Source organism: Apis laboriosa, unplaced genomic scaffold, assembly GCF_014066325.1.
Source record: "Apis laboriosa isolate Shangri-la unplaced genomic scaffold, ASM1406632v1 scaffold29_cov151, whole genome shotgun sequence".
NCBI lineage: Eukaryota > Metazoa > Arthropoda > Insecta > Hymenoptera > Apidae > Apis > Apis laboriosa.
Window position 1 is genome coordinate 1,147,998 of NW_025222728.1, and position 17,998 is coordinate 1,165,995.

The following is a 17,998-nucleotide window of genomic DNA, read 5'->3' on the forward strand; positions in this document are numbered from 1 at the left end:
TACGAGAGTAATTATCGAAAACTCTTGAACAAGGGATCGGGTCGTTTCACGAGATCTTTACACCATGTTCGTCCTGAAAGACGTTTCGGCAACAGTCGAAAATCTTGGCTGTCTCGAGTTAAACTCGGCAAACCCTCTCGAGTAATACTATAAATCTCGCGTTTTATGGTATCGCGTATATCATGGAGAATTCGCGAGACGCGTTGGCGAAAAGTCGCGAGAGCGCGAATTATATATATATATATATATATATATATATATATGTATCGCGAACGCGATTACGAACAATGTAATAAATAAGGATACAGAGGGGTGAAGTATTTTCGCGGTGGTTTCGTGAATCACGCGATACTCACGCGAGTCCGACCACGAACGGTCCGATTCTCCTTCCGAGCCCGCTCTGCCTACGTAACGTCTCGTTCGCGCACGTACCGCAAATTATTCTTCCTCCATCGCGTGTCCTTTATTGCTGCTCGTTAACTATAACGTTCGCCGTCCACCGGCGCATTATGTTGCAATTCTTCCTGGATTCCCGACCGAATGGCGGTAAACGCGCTGCTCTAAGGGCGCGAGAATGAAATTCTCGAGAAGCCTGCCGAGTTTTTTCTCTCTTTTTATTTTTCCTTTTTTCGCAAACGGCGTTGGAAATTATTCCTGGATAAGTCCTCTCTCGGGGCCCAAGGATCCATTTGTTAAGAAATTCCGACCGAAAAGGCAGTAAAGACAGCGGAGCTCCAACAACGGAAATTCACTCGAAAGGTCGTAAGTTCTTTAGAATAGGTATTTCTTTTTTTTCGCAAACGAACGTAAAATAAAAAAAAAAAACTAACTTTCAACGTAGTCCCGAGAGTTAAGTTTCTCTCGAAGAAATATCCCCAATTGTCTGTCGATATTTTTTGCATCTCGTATCCGAGTAAATTCAATTCTGACAAATCGATATTGGAAAATGAAGAATTACAATGGAGTCGAGTTTTCGATTCTCCATAGATGCTCGATGTTTCGCGGTAAGACTCTCGCTTTCGACGAGATCTTCGCTAAAGCGGAGATTTCAATTGGTAAAACGAATTGCGCAAAAGTCTCGCGGAGGTAACAGGATACGCCATTCTCTAAAATAAACTCGAGTAAGCTGCCAACTGCAAGGACGAACGCGGAGAACCTACTCAAACCTAGCAAATATTCCTGCCCGGATACTCTCTTTCTTTCTTTCGTTCTTTTTCTCCTCGCGGCTTTCGGTTCCACGCGAAACGAGCCGGTATGGAATTCGACGAGATGCGGGGCCTCGAAACAAGGAACAACAGTTTTTCCAGCCAATTTCAAGAATGGCCATGCCTCGAATGAATACGCGAACGTCCGCTACGTGGATGGCACACTCTTCTCTTCGCGTCAGAGATACTTTATTAAGTTAGACGGTTATGCCACAAAGATAATTTGTCAGCGTGAAAATTACCATTCGTATGCAAATCGGAAAGTTTCGTTTCCTTATCACTTTGGAAATTGATCCACGTGATTCCAAACTTCGATATAATGCGGTGCGATTTTCAGAGACGTACGACAAGCTCGTGCTATATTGCAAACCAGTTTTCATATCAAGATAATAGGAAGAAAATATTAATTCGAAGATCCTTATATTCTTCTTCTTCTTTTTTTTTCGAGGACGAATTGCGTATATCGCGCATCGAGAGTTTGTTCACGATTGTATCGGATCGATCGCGCCCAAGATTGCATTTGTTTCGAAAGGGAAAAAAAGCAGACGAACGGATGTCATCGTGCTTTTACGCATATCGAGCATATTGTCTCGAAGATTCTTTCAATATTCAAAACCACTATTCCACGATGGTATTGTATCTAGCTTCTTTCTCGAAAAATGTCTCCCTTTGCGAAAAATGCGCTTTGCCGGATCGCGATTGCACTCGTTTTCCTTTCCCTCCGACCTTGAGCTCTTGCTACGGATTCTACGTTCTGGATAATCTTCCAGAAACTCTTCCTTTCGGGGAAACGAACGAGAGAAGAGATCGAATGGAGGGTAAATAAAGTATCGACTCGTTAAAAGAGGCGACCGTTCACACTCGATCCCGTAGAAATTTTACATACCCGATTGAATCCAAACTCGTCGATAAAACTCTTTTAACGCTAATGATGACAGAAGCGAGGAGGAAAACGACACGAGCAATCCAACGCAAGCGTACGTTGCAAACGCGGCAATAAAATATTCGTCGAAATTTGCATCGTTTTCAAGAGGGGGAGGAGGGATTTATTCCTCCCCGATATTCTTCTCATTCTTTCTACCGATGGGATAAAATAGAAACTGCCGTCGAATCGGGAAATTTCCCCCCTTTCTCCCCTCAAAATCCAAAAATCCAATAGGAAAGGAGTTGGGGAACAACTCCGATCCGTAACAATACGGGAAACGAATTGTCCCGAAGCGAATTCCAACGAGCCATGTGGACGCTCCATTTGTGCGATTTTTTCTTCTTCTTTTTTTCTTTTTTTCCCTTCCTTCCTCCTATCGCCAGAAGCGAGGAAAAACCGAGTGGAGCGGACGTGGGGAGGGCGACAGACGACGGAGGGAGGGCAAAGGAGAACAGAGGAAGCGGCGAACTCTAAAACTCTGAGTCTCCTCGTCGTGGACGCATTCTCCTGATGCGCACCGGGAGGGGGGGGTCATATTCCTACCTGCTCCCGTGAACGTGGATGTTAGTGTCCATTTACATAAGCAAGAGTGTGTCTTGGTCTGTGACCAAGTGTACGTGAATGTGGCCACCTCGACGTGTGTCCGCACGGACGAGCGTCGCCTCTATCCACGCAGCCATCGTTCCGTGTCTGCCGCCCAGTTTGTCAAACTAGCGGTCGACTGGTGGAGGAAGGGAAAAAAAGAAGGAAAGAAAGAGAAGGCAAGGAAGAAATGGTGGAATCGAGGAGCAACAATCTTGACGATGAAGATTAGTTTTGGAAACGATCTTTGTTAATCGATCCTCTTGGAATTTTTTTTCCTTTTTGAACCACGTAGTGTCTAGATATCCCGGAAACCTCTTATCCCTCTTCAATTCCGGTCGGATTGAAACAGTTATAAACAGGTTTTCGGATATTTCTCGATAAGTTGTAAGGATGCTTGTATACCCGGTTATAACGCGATTAACAGTATCGTAGGAAGATATATTCCAATATAGCGTTGTTTAATATCCAACCGTCGACGAGACGTTGCTCGATCGATTATATAACGAGGTCAATTACGGAGCACTTTGCGACGATGACGGCCTCGTACACCTCGCGGATACTTCATCGATGCGAGAAAAACCTGGCATTGCAAGCCGCTAAACTCTGCAATCGATTAATTTCGATTAAATATAAAACGCAGGAACCATTCTTAACGAAGAGGCACGAAGATGGAAAGAATCGTTCGATCACGATCAATCCTCCTGAATAATTTCTCCCTTACCGATATACAGCCAAGTCCTAAAGTTTCGGGGCGAGGGTATGTCAGGGTGTAATCGTTAGCGAGGAGGAACGAGAGGGGAAGAAGTAAGGCGAGAACTCGGTGCCAACTTGGTCGATTGAAATTCAAATGGGTTAGCGTAATCGGTGTCAAATGGTTGCCAGTCGGCCGCGTGGTACCAACCCTGCCAGGTTCGTGGTTAAATTTTCCTCGTGGTTCTCGTTTGCGCAGCGCACGATACGATGCACAGCCGTGATTTGACGGAGAGTACACGAGTTTGCCAACCGAAGAAAGCATTCCACCATCGAGAAAGAGAGATGTCCGAGAGCAATGCGCGGCACCGTTTGCTGGCCGTTTGCAAATTTTGTAAATTTGACGGGGGCAAAGAGCGAGGTGCAAAAAGATGCGATCTTTCGCTAATGAATCTCTGATGGATCGGAAGGTCTTCCCCCCCTCGTGTTTGATCGAGCTTTTTTCCCCCCCAACTCGGGCGCATATCGGATTTTAAGCAATTTCCCTGGTCAAAGTGGCCTGGAAAATCGCTGTTCAAATAGACAATTTTCTATCCGCTGGACAACACACGAGAAACGTTGCAACGGTGAGCGTTACAAGCGCTTGGCTCCCTCGTGAGATTCGATTAACTTCGAACGATCGATAGGAAAGACCTCTTCGCTGTTTTACAATTTGATGGCCTGTGCGATAAATATTTCTGCGCCACTTTTTCTTTACTATTCGCTTCCAACGCGTGTATTTCATTTAAAAAAAAAAAAAAAAAAACGGAATTTCTATTTGAATAACGGGCGAGCGTTAAAAACTCGCGGTTTTAACAAACAGAATCGCGGAATAAATTCGAGGAAGGGGGCAATGCTTGGAGCTCGATTAACGTGACCACCGTGAAAAACAATTCACAGTGTCGTTCGGGGCACAGGAGAGTGAGGGAGAATTCCCTTGCATTACACGGTTCCAGTCTTTATGCGGTCGGATTACATGACGCGGGGCCAAGCACATTGTGCTTTCGAACTTGGGCCACTGTGAACACGGCCTAATGGAACATCCGAGATTAACGAGACCAGCCAACGAATCACGTCGGTTTCGTTAATCCCCTGACTGAATCGGTGTCCTCTTAATGATTTATCATCCGTGATAACAATGCCGCGTTTGGCCGCGGGACAAAAATGCACGGGAACAATTGATTTTCCCGTCAATGAATTTTGAATTTTGAAATTTCTCTTCTTTAAATGGCGCGCGAGATGGATCAATGCTTCTTCTTTCTTCCGATTAAAAAATTAATTTGAGCTTCGATCAAGAATTAATTCGAATAATCGAATAACCACCTACGCGATCACATCTGGACGAATCCTTCACCTCCTAGCCTCTAAGTCTAACGTTCGAATCTTCTTCCGTAATCGCGTGACGTGATTTTGGAGAGGCTCGGTACCAACCCGTGCTCGCCAATTTATATCATTAGAATCGACATTCGATTCGTTTCGACCGATCGATTCAGATGTCACGAGCGACCAGTGTCTCTCAATCTTTTTTTACGACCACCGATTACGTATCTACGCAGCGTAACTATAATGTAACGGAGGAGTGTGTAAAAGAGAGACAGATATCTCTTCCCGTTTTTTCGAACGAAAGTGTATCGATTCGTAATAGGAAATAGAATTCCGATTGTGAATACATAACAGTATCGATTATGTTTTAATACTCATACGGGTTCGCGAGAAGGGAAGAAATATCGGATAATATCGGAAAGGATACTTTGATTCGATAGGGTATTAACTTGTTATCGAGCAAAGAAGAATCGGTATCGATAATTGATATCACGTACATAAACTTTCGATACACGTCTGTATTTCCTATCTAAGAGTATTACTAGATAGAAATCGGATCGAATCGTAACAGTATCATCAATATATAATATAACTATCGATGCTTCCAATCAGTCGCGATCTTATTTCATAATAAACGAACCAAATTTTTAAAAAATATTCAGATGTTCAGAGATGGAGAAATCTCCGCGTTACGAACGAACGGTGTCAAATCGTTGAAACTTGCGGATGCTCGAAGAAAAACAATCGTGCAGTTTCGAGCGTGGATTAGGTTCGTTTAACATTTTCATGCCTCGAGCCAAATTGATTCAATACAGCAGAAAAAGAACAGAACGTTCGATCCGCAACTTTTTGTAAAAGCGAATAGAATAGAATAAAATTGTATGACTATTGATCATTGATATTTCATCGATAGTTTTTTTCCGCGTATTTTTAATATCGTTAACGAGTGGAAATGACTGGAATTTCTACGTTCTCTTCTTTTCTTTTTTATCGAACGATGTAAAAAAATGTTACTAATGGTAAGCAACAGGAATTCTAGTTACTTTCCGATTATCGATAGTCACGACTGTAATCCAGGAATATCGCGAAACGAAGAAGAGAAACGCGCAGATCGGCGCGGATTATCCGCGTCTCCCTTAATCGATGCCGTTTCGAGGAGAGCGACAAGTCTAAATGAATCTGTCTCCCGCAAACAATACGTTTCCTCCTCGTATCCACGCGAGCGAGGATCCAAGTCTGCCGAGGATTTCTATGGACCAGTTTTCATGAATCCTATCGGAGGCCCGCAGAGCCGGACACGTTTCCACAATGCACGTTCGCGTCCGCAGCTCGGTTGAAAACCGTTTTCCGCGAGGACAGACGCGTTATCAAACGATTCGAACGACATTCGAACGAATCGAACCCTCGAACCGAGGATTCCGCTTGAATTACGCGGGGAATTAAAACTCTCCGACGAGAAGCTCCAATTCGAGAGATAACGGAGACGATATAAACCTGAAATGATGTAAACCTGGTGAAAGGTGAAACCTTGGTCAAGCGTCTGGAAGCTAATTCTGAATTTCTCTCCCTCTTTTTTTTAAATATATTCTCCCTTATCTTTGGAAACGATTCTCGAACTTTGCTCCCGTGGATTTTTAAACGTGTTAGAGATATTGGGGATATTTACAAAATAAATGAATAAATAAATGGTACATGCTGTTATTACGCTGCATATTTTGCAGAAAATAAGGATATCTCTTGTTTTCCCCAGAATTATCGTTCCCAAGATCGCGACGAAATTACTTCCTGAATGTGGAAATTTTTCTAAAACCCAATTTTATCGCGATAAAATGCATCCTGGTAAAGTAAAGGCGAAAGGAAATCTCCGTGGAGGTGATGGATTATTTGGTTTAGAACTCGCTCTTGATTTAGTACTCATCGTGAAAATAAGAGTTGGAAATCTAAGAGTTGGAAATCTAAGAGTTGGAAATCTTGGGAGATATCGCGGAGTGAAGAGAGAATAATCGGCCGATTTAGTTTTAATTTAGAATAATTGTTAATGTGGACAATCGTTTCGAACGTGTTGTTCGAGAAACGAATTTGTAACGATTCGTTTTCACGCTTGCTGTCGAGAAAGAACGAGAAGATGACTCGAATGCGGAACATCTGTTGACCCGGAAAAATGGTAAAACGATCGGTTATTTTTAAAATCGCTCCTCAGATCTTGCGCGAAAAGTCATGAGTCCGAAATAGGCGAGCAATATTTTTAGAGAGGCTTTTGATCTTAGAATGCAAACAGTGCATCATCGTCCCTTTAAGAGGTAACGCAGGAGGGAGGCAATCAGGGGACCGAAGGAAACGAATTTTTATGAATTTTTTCCCCAACAAATTTGTACATATTTTCAAACGTGAATTTTTAGTTCGTTTAAAAGTGTACGTTTTTAACATAATTCTACTTTTTTCTTTTTTTTTTTTGTTCGAATTGAAGAAGCCAATCCTTTCATCAAACAATACACATTTACATCTATCGTTGAAACGATTTCTTTAGACGTACACCGTTCAAGAACATTGACTTGTCACGGAGAATTGTGCTCGTGCTTGAAAAATTTTTATCTGAATCATTTTGAAATTTACTTTACTTTACTTCCAGAATACTTCCAGGTAATTGTCATTCCTCAGAATTCAACTTTCGTTTTTTTTTGTATAAAATGAACAAGGCCAGGAGTACATTTGTCGCCCTCTATGAGTACGATTGTTTATTTTATCGCGAGTTTATAGCGGCCCATCTCACAAGATGCGCCATCTCTCGACTAAATATTTCGAAAGGACGAATAAGCGAAGCAAAAGCTCGGTCGGCAAAAGTTTTCGAGATATTTCCGCGATAACTTCGTTCCCCATAATTCGGCAGAAATTGATGGAAAACCGGATGCGATAGTCTCCAGGAATAACTAATGCATCGGGCTAGGTGGTTTCTGCCGGGTCGCTGTCAGGTATCCGACGCATTCGCGGAATTCGGAATATCGGGGAAAGAGGGATCCCGTCTGATGCATCTCTCACCTGTCAGTCCGGCATCTAAAAATACGAGAGTGCATATACGTCCGCGATCGATCATAGTGCATCGCGCCAGACATCGCTTTGTGCGCGCCGCATTACTTTTTTTCTTTTTTTTTTTTTTTTTTATCAAACGTAACACTGCAAATATTTTCGATCACGAGATCTATCCCCTCTTTTCCTCGATAAAAGTTCGAGAGAAACAGCGAGCACGTGCCAACTTTTTCGCGAAATGTAATTTAAACGATAGCCTTATCTGCGATATCTTTCCGTTTGAATTATCGCTTTCATTATGATCTAACGGCGCGGATAGAAATAAAAAACGAGAGAGAGAGAGAGAGAGAGAGAAATTTCGAAAAACAAGCGGTAAATCTATTTCCAGACAATTGAGACTCGATTGCCTGTACTCGCGAGGTTAGTGGCTCGCGTGTATCTAATGGTCAAGAAAGTTTCCACGCAGGAAAAATAGCAGACCCGGGGTGGTCTGCTCGCACGAGTCTTGGGTAGAAGAAAAATCAGATAACGCCCACGCGCTCTACATGAATCGGCCGATACGGACGACATTATGAATCACGCGAGAAAAAATTGCGTCACGAACCGCGCCGCTTTAACGTCTACGGATAATAATTTAATACCGTTCCGATCAATTTCCCCCACTTCCAAGTCGATAATCGAACTTGGAAAGGGTATCGATGCGCGTTCCACGTCGACGAGAAATTAAATAAAGACAAAGGTAGAAAAATTGATGCATTGAATACGCTCGTGTATCGGTGTATCTCCATCATAAATTGCATTAACATCGATTGCAAAAAGATAAAAGAAAAAAGGATATGCCGACTCGAAACGAAGGAAATCAATTCAATGATATTAATAACGATAAGAAAATATTGCGCGAAATTTGTTTCATTTTAGAAAGTGGCTCGGTCGAGTGATATTTAGACGACGCGGAGGACCAGTCTCTCTCTCTCTCTCTCTAGCTACTTGTCTTTCATAACAGATTCGGTCGTTACACTCTCCGCTTATTTAACATTAGGTGGCCCCCTTGGTAAATTATAGCCAAGCCCATGGTAACTTGTCGAGAGACGGTTTTATTGCCAGCCACTTTACGATCCCGTAAAATAATTCATAGCGTATTAAATCCGCGTGTAAATATTGTAAACAGAGGGCGCCAAGTTATGAGCATCCTTGTCCTTTTCCCAATTGATCCCTATTCCCTATTCCCAGATTCGAGAATACCTCGATTCGAGGTCCTCAGAATTAACCTCCCCCCACGAAGACGACGATGAAAAATGATAGTAGATTGCTCGAGACGAGAGCGGCACTCGTCTTGCCTTGCCAGACTTGCACGATTTTTGCAAAAGAGGCACACATTTCCCGAAAGCGGCAGTTGAAACGTTGAAACATTGAAGAGAGGCAAACAATTTTTGCTCTCTTCCAACGTTTCTTATCTCCCGGCGATTTCTCTTTTGTCTCCTCGCGACTACGTGTTTTCTTCCACTCTCTCCCCCCTGAGGAAAAACCAGCCCCTTCTTCCCTCCCTCCCGAAGGATCGCCGCGTTGTGCCAACGTTTCCAACCGACCGTTATCCAAACTTCTATCCCATGGAGAGACACCGTAAATCTTGGTAGAGAAGAAACCCCCCGTGGGATATGGCGAGACAAACGACGCATTATAGGGAACCTCTTAATCGTGGCCGAATTTATAATCAATACGTTTACACGAACAAATTCTACTAGAGATCCACGCTAGAATCTGCGCGATTCGAATCGACAAGTAAGGAGAACACGTAAGAAATTTCGACGAGTGAGGGGAAGAGTAGTCTGCAGACGTTGGTCACCGCGAACGGAAAACGGAGACGTTCTCTTAAAAAGGGAAACCGCAAGAAGAGGCAAACAAGCGTCATCGGGATCCTTGTTATTTTTCTCGGTACAAAGGAGGCGTTTCTCGCGACCGGTTCTCTCGTTCCACAATGGCGCTTCGACGCAACTAGATTGGAACTCGATTCGAAACGAACCCGTCTGCCTCCTCCTTGCACCGGAGCAAATATCACCAGTGGCCAGTAGAAAAACCGGTGCGTCACGCGATGCTCGTCAACAAGTTGGAAATTGGTATCGCCGTCAGTCAGTCAGTCAGTCGGGTAGGCAGGTAGGTAGATAGGCTGCCTCCTCCTCGTCTTTTAAACGGGACACGGAACGGGGTTTCGACCGGCGTGTTTCGTGTCGGGCCCGTTGATCCAGGGGAGTGCCATTTTTCTCGCCCATCACTCCCTACGAATCTATAAATAAACCCGATAAAAGTAAGCCTCGCGCGCTCCTTAACGCGATGCGGGCGGAAGATTTTTATTCACGCGGTGGACGTCGCGTGCCCGCCGGTTAACGACTGTTGCATTTACGTCGCCGCTTACGTGGAACGACCCCCTTTTTCTTTCTCTTACCGAGAAAATCGATCGAGAAACCGGGGAGAAGAATTTCGCGCGAACTCTTTTCGCTAACTTTTCGCGATTCGATCTAAAAATAAGAAAACCCCGTAAGAAACAACGGTCGCCGTTGGATTATCGATCGCAATTAAGCGGAATGATGCGAGTTACGCGGAGAGAAACGTTCCAACGATCGATCGAAGGGAAAGGTATAAAAAAAAAAAAAAAAAAAAAGAAGAAAGGAAAAAATTGCGAGAGAGAGAGAGAGAGAATTCTACCTCCAACTTCTGAGCTAAGAAATAGACGTCCGCATCGATGAGTCATACGTACAACCATAATACGTTACTGCTATCTTTACGTTCCTCCAGATTTAGCTGGCAAGTTAACAAGAATCGTTGCATGATAGGACGAGGGTGAGCTTATAATAAAACTATACATACGTTCTTAAAATTCCCCCATTGACAATCGTCCCGTGGTTTTTCGTATAGTTCCATCCACTTGTCCCGACCATTGCCGCCCACCCTCTCGCGCACTCGTAAACAAACGAAAAAAATTAAAAAAAAAAAAAAAAAAGAAAAAAAAAAGGAAGGAAGAAAACGAAAGAGAAGGGACGGTGAGATTACCTCTCAGGACGAATCCATCCAGTCGCTCACGCACTGGTGCGTAACCCGTGGCGGGCCAGACAGATCGCGACACTTCGCGACAGGGGTGTCTCGTATGATTTGATAACGGGTATGCACGGGTGTATACGTGTCTTCCGGAAGAGACGCGCGTCGACTGAACGCTCCCTTACGAGGGACGGATTCGCGTTGGGACGGCGACAACGGCGGCGCCACGACGCAACCCCTTTACCAGCCAGCCAGCCAACCAGCCGGCGAACCATCCAGCTAGCCAGCCACCCAGTGGTTCTCTCGCTCCCCGCAGTATCGTCGCAACCCCCGTATCGGCTGAGCAACCCCCACCAATCCAGCATTGAAAACTACGCGGAGAGGGGTTGCGTGTATCGCCACGCGCCCGACAAACTGGAGGGGGTGTCTGCTGGTGGAATTACTTCGCCTGGCAAAAACTCACCCTCTCGTGTCTCCCTCCCTCCCCCCCTCTCTTTCTCTCTCTCTCTCTTTCTATTGCCCTTAGTTGGAAACGTTTGAGTGGAGGAGGAGAGTTTAGGAATATGACGAGCGAGGAGGAAGGGGTGTCAGGGGCCGATGTACCCCGATCTGAAGGTCGCCAGGCACAAAGGAGATAAATTGGAATTTGGGGTTGGTTCTCTCTACCGATTTTCTTTTATTGGTTCGTCTGTAAGCGGCTGCTATTTCTTGCGGAAGCTACACGTAGCGAATGTTAATGATACCGATTAAAAAAGAGACACTCTGCCATTCTTGGATGTGTTTTTTCCTTTTTCTTTTTCTTTTTTTTTTTTCCTTTTTTCGTTTCAAGGAAAATGGAAATCATCGAGGGTGGAAGTAAGGCTCTCCAAGGTATTATCGTAAGACGGACAAGATTTGGAGGGGTTTAGGGAGGCCGATGCACTCTCTATCTTTATTACGAGAAGGTCGCAGTGGTGGTGGTGATAGTGGCGATGGTGGTGGTGGTGGTGGGTCAGAGATAAATCGGGATTTCGTGATTGTTACCGATTCCAAGACGAGAGGATCGTTTCAAGTGTTTAGCTCCCTTCAAACTATGATTGGAAACTTGAGAATTGGAGAGCGGATTTCTGCGAGTGAATTAATATTTAATCTTCCGAGTAGGTAGTTGCGTTTAAACAAGGAATAGAGTCCGCATTATACCGTGCATTATAATAATAATAATAAATTTGAATGCAAGAATTTGAATCGAAATTGAAATTTAAAAATTTATTACACGCCAAAGTTCGAAGTAAAAGAAGAAGAAGAAGAAGAAGATACATCCGAATCGTAAATCTAAACGGAATAAAATGAAAAATGAATATTTCATGGAATTAAAGATTAGAAGTTTCGAAAGCGAACAAGTTTCTCCCCTTTTTTATACGGGAGAATGAACTTGGAGCGGAGAGAAGAAACAGGAGAACTAGAAGACGGGGGCAATGTACCACGACTCGAAGGTCGTGGCACCGGTATGGAAAAAGTAAATTAGGATTCGGTATCCACGAAATCTGTCGGGCTTTCGGCCGAATAAATCGAATCGAGGGGATGCTTAAGTCGTCTCTCTAGATACCGAGAGAGAAACAGAGAGAGAGACTCGCCCTTCCGTTTATCGTCCGACAATTGATAAGACGCGGATAAACGGAATAAAGAAAGAGAGAGAGAGAGAGAGAGAGAGAGAGAGAGAGAGAGAGAGAAAGAGAATGTCGCATCTATTTCGTAAGCAATTTCGAGCAAACCTTTATTAAATAAAAAAACAAAAAAAAAAAAAAAAAGAAATAAATAAAATCGGTTGATATTTTTACGATTCCCTTTAATCGGAATGAAAAGGGAAAGAAATCACCAACTTGGGGAAAGATTTAAATTTAAAATGGTGGGACTCTGGAATGAAGTCGGCGCGGCGGCACGCTGTTGCCTGCTGAGAATTCCTCGTTTTCAAATCTTTATGAACGCTCGTCGTAATATTTGACGACTTATAGGGGGGAGGGGATCTCGCACCTCCAAGGTAAAATTAAAAGCTTTCCCAAGCACCCCGTAATCTCTTTCCCAGACAATAAGAAAGATGATACTCGGCCGGTCGCGAAAGTGGAAAATTGTGGAATTGTTAACTTCAACCTCAATCGAAACTTTTCGGTTGGACAGTGTGAAAATGGTTGGCGACAGATTCCTCGCAGATGGAATAAAATCCGTCCACGCGCTCAACCGAACTTTCTTCTGCCCTGTTGTGGAAGATAAATTAGAATCTGTCACGGTGATGCTGAAGCTAGAAACGAATTCCTTATTTCCTCTAAGAAAACGAGCTGAAACAAGATTTTGGAAGATAACCGCGCGACAGATAGATCCCATCGACTCGTGAATTACTTGCCATGGAGAAAAATTTTACTCCCGATTATCTTTATTCCCGAATCATGGTGTAGCAATTATCGTCGCTCCGATTGATTGAAAACTCCGAGAAAATATCCGAGGAAGAGAGAAATTAAAAGCGCATAAATTCTGAACAAATCCGATGGAGGAAAAGCATCGCGAAAAAAGTAACCATCCTCGAGTTATCTTTTAAAGCTGCAAGATTAACGACCCGATCGCGGCTTCCCCGTAATTCCCCGGGCACAATGCAAACGTGCATTTCAAAAAACCATGAATATTCATCCATCCTTTAACCTGGAACCCCTCCGATGAATCTTCGACGGTTGTCGGAGGTACAAATTCCGGCCCGGTTCGCGGATCGCAGTCCACGTTGAAAAATAAATTCTGCTAGAGGTTGGATTTGGACGGGGATGGCGACGGGTTCGGGCTCCGATCGGGACGAGATTGGTGCACGGGGCACGAAGGAGGGAAACCGGTTTCTTCGGAGCGGGTTGAAGGATGTTGGCGGTGGCTGGAGGATATAGGATGTAGAAGTTGGACGAGCCGGTGGAGAAGAGATCGATCGCGTCGACGAATTCTCGCCTACAAGCGTAATTTCGGCCACTTTTTAAGGAGATCGATGAATCGGAGGGAAGGGATCGGGGTGAAGTGGCGAGAAAAATGACGAATGCCCCCGAAATCCGAGAATGCGGTCGCAAGAAATTGCAAGGACGATTTATACCTTTCCTTTTCGTATAAACACGTACATGCCCCCATCCCTTTCTTCTCGACGAATCGCTAATGGAACGAGAGGAACGCGCCACGACCGTGTGGAAATTTTTCTGGAACACCGCCAAACTTCTTTGATTAAAGGAAGGATTATTGTTTCGCTTCCGCCCGCTCGGATAATATTTCCCTCGGATTTTCGGATTTTCCGAAAGAGACATGTACAGGTATTAAATAACAGTTAGCATTCGTTAAAAACAGGCTTCCTTGATACTTGGAACGAAAATTAAGGCGTAATTCGATCGAGTTGGAAAATGTGTGCCATCCTCTCGCGGCCGTCTCCGGGTAAAAAATCAGATTATTCGCGCGTAATAAGGGTTACGGGCTTTATAGAGCGTGCTATGTGTACCAAGGGTGTGTCTAGTTCGCGCCATAGTTTCCCCCCTTCGACACCACAGTCTCGTTAATTTTATTCTCGTCTCGTCGTTGTCTCTGTGCCAGCCAAGGACTAAAAACTTCTCATCCAGAAATCGATGAGAAACAAAATAAATCTTTGGAACAGCTCGTAACAACCTAGATCCTCCGTCACTGTGACTTTTTAAAAAGTCGCTAATTGAAAGAGTGCGCTTCTTGAAACTAGTTAAAGGAAAAAGACGAGCAAAAAAAAAAAAATAATAATAATAATATTAATAAAAGATCGACACGTGAAATTGCTTACTCTTAAGTACGCGTTAACGTGGCTAAAAATTCTGATGGAATTAAATTTCCCCCAATTATCTATACCCAAGACAAAAATAGGCGGGGAGGGATCAACGATCGAGAAATCGTATTGCATTGAACACGAGTAATATTTCAACGTTTCAATGGTAATCCATTGAAATTGCGATGAATCGAAGCAAGGCTAAGCTGTAAACATATCGATCGCGCTGAGATGCAGCCAGGCTTTGTAACACCGGGAAGAATGCATAACAAGAATACAAAGCGAATACTTACGAAACGGATCGTTGTTCCAAGATTTATAGAGCAACGCGAAGCATTAATTTTTCTCCTCTATCGCGCTTCGAACGTTCTCGTAACCTCTTTTCCATTTTAAAAGCATTTTACTCGTCCCCCCTCTCGCCCTTCCCCCCCCCCCCACCCCTTCTCAGCCACCAACTCTGAAATAATTCACTTCCACTCTCTTCGATCGGTAAAATCGGTATTCCACTTCGTGGGCACGTAATACCGAAAGGCCAAACGTTCGGAATCGACTTATCAACGCCGTACTCGCGCCGTTTTCTCCTCGATCTCGATCCCCGGCCCAAAGTGGCGCAAGCAAGTATCTTCGAGGGCGACCCAACTTGTACGAATCCTAATGAAAATTCATCGCGTCGAGTGGCCCTCGTTTTCGAAAAACCGATGTGTAGAGGATCCGGACGGTCTCAACGCGGACCGATTTTGTCGCCTCCGAGGCGGCATTACTATTCCTCCCTTGGTGGGCGCAGTATCCGTAACGATTACTCATCTTTCGAAAGAATAGCCGTGGAATTCCGACGATCGTGACGCACAAAGAACGGACACGGAAACCCGATAATAATATAGGATCGTGACGTGCTCGCAAGAATTGTTCCGATTGGCAATAAACGTTCGATGAATCACGTAACCCGATGTTTGACACGTTATTTAAAACACACTCTGCGCGTATCCCGTGTTTTCCAACTTGAAATCGAAGAATATGGATAAAAGTGTTCGATTGGATTGGAAATCTAATTGATTCGATTTAACCCGATTTAAAAAAGAAAAATAAAAAATAAAAAAAAAAAAAAAAAGGAACTACCGTTAAATGACAAGTTTTAAAGAGAGAAAACTGGTCCGGTGTTTCGAAACTACTCGACACTCGTTTTTACTTCCTTTTATAATATTTATGCAAGAATTTTTCAGGATAGATTCGACAGATACAGAGAATTCAACTTTCTAATATCGTGTCTAATATCAATTTGTAATTCAAATTGGTCGAACGTAATAACGTCCAAGCCATTAATTACATAATTTTATAAGATAGTACGCGTTAATTTATTTTACGCGCGCTTTTTCTTTTTCATCTTCGAGAACGGGACGCGTTTGATTTTTCCTCGTTTAAATCTACTCTACCGAAATCAACCAATTTCCATCCAAGTTTCGTTAAAATTGGACTGAGCGTTGCGTCGTAGGAAAACGTTGGGAAACGTTGGCAATAACAGAATGCAAATGTGCGTGACGTACGACGCGGCCGATAAGAAGAAGAGTCGCGGTATCTCGAGAACGAAACGGAATGTTTTATAACGTATAAACGATTGCATCGCGCGACGGAAATCTTGATGTTTCATTATACCCGATTGACATACCCGTTCACACGAGCCTGTTTCCGCGATGTCTCTAACATGATGATCCGTTTCTGCTGCTATGACTCACTCAATGCGGCTTGAAACAACTGCGTAGAAAATATAGGTATACGCGGAAACTGCAGCGCGTTGCACGGAGCGGTTAACATGTATTCTCGGAACATTTTTCCATTTTTCTTTCCATTTTGTTTTATTATAAACAGTTATAAAAAGTTAATACGCAAAAATACCGATCCATCCTTATTCGTTATAAAAGCAAAATTTGCTTCGTCTAAAACTTCAATCGTATTTATAGTTTCGATCCTCTAAGATATCCCACGAATATATTTCTGTCCGGTATACGAGGGAAATTTCATTAATCAGCCGTTTCAATCGAATTCTTTTGCAACAATGACGATAGTAGAAGTCTACGCTTCCACTGTGCAACTGTGCAAACGTTCCGTTTCGTTTTTAAAAGTTCAAGACTACTTCTTCTTCTTTTCCTTCTTCTTCTTCCTCTTCTCGTTCGAAAAGAGACGAAACAAGTGTCTAGAAGTGGGGGGGGTTTAATTATGATAGAGGGATCCGATGGAAACGTACCGTGTCGAAAAGTTCTGATTAACGTTCGGGGAGCAATTGAAAAATAGCATTCCCCCTCCTTGTGCGCGCACCACAGACCTTCGCCCCGATGTCTCTTTCCGACGACAGACACTCTCTCCGTTTAAGTATGTAAAATTAATTAACGTTAATTAACGTTCACCGCGATGGAGGAGGATCGTGAACGAGTTCGTGGCACAAATACGGGGGCGAAGAGATTACCACCACCCCTGGCAAGAACCCATTAAAAACTGCCAAAGCTATTTGTTTTACGTCCGTCGCGTGTTGAAAAAAAAAGGGCCTCGTAAAATTCTGTGTGAAAATTCGATTCCCATTTTAACGCGATTAATCCGTAATAAAGATCTCCACGGATTAATTCTTCCTCCATTAATTCTCGATCGATCGAATAATCCTTTCGAATTTTCTTTTCTTTTCTTTTCTTTTTTTCTCTCCGGATTTTATGCAGGAGTGGGGGGGGGGAGGGGGGGAAGGCTGGAAACGGAGGAAGAAAGAGATGGCCGGTGTATTTCGAGAAGAAAAATTGGTTTGAAAGGAGGTGCAACCTCAGCGAAGAAAGGTTAAATCTTTCTTGTTCTCGTTCCTCGCCACGATAACGACCGGGGACACTTTAAATCGGCGTTCGAGCCTCGGACTATCTCTCTCGAATAAGATATCCTTGCTTGATCTCGGCGAGGTAAATCGCCTTCGTAGAAAGAACCGTGCCAAGTTCTCGACTTCGCTAAGATCTCTGGGAAGTCGCCACCGAGGCTGGCTTCCTCTCGTTATTTCTTCTCCTCCTTCTAGTCCTCCCTGACCACCACGGTGAATCAGTGGAAACGTATGGAACAATCGTGTTCTCGAGGCGGGCGCAAGAAGAAACTGTGTTCCAAGAAGAAAAGAAGAAAAGAAGAAGCATGGCGAGAGAACGGGTGAAAGAATTTCGAGGAGAAAATCGTTGGAGGATTTCGCATTTCGCGTCCGTCAACTTGACGAGTTTAAGAAGATCTCGATAAGGGTTAAATTGTGAGAAATCCACGATTGTAATTTTATCGATTCTTTGATACTTTATGCGTACACACGTCGAATATACAAATATTTGCGAAAATAGATTGAGATAAGTGAATCGATTACTTTTTGAGTCATCGCATTCTTCAGAAGAT

General features: G+C 43.6%; 1 protein-coding gene across 2 annotated transcripts in view; it reads right to left on the reverse strand.

Annotated features, from left to right (window-relative positions):
• LOC122714321 (serine/threonine-protein kinase 26) overlaps window positions 1-17,998 on the reverse strand; it is a 77,426-nt gene that overhangs the window by 44,277 nt on the left and 15,151 nt on the right. The window contains exon 1 of one of the 2 annotated variants that reach the window (XM_043935575.1): window positions 10,837-11,122. The exons of the other annotated variant lie outside the window; for it this stretch is intronic. The gene's annotated coding sequence lies outside the window, so the exon portion shown is untranslated. Of the gene's footprint in view, window positions 1-10,836; window positions 11,123-17,998 lie in introns of those variants that run through there. 2 annotated transcript variants of the gene reach the window in all.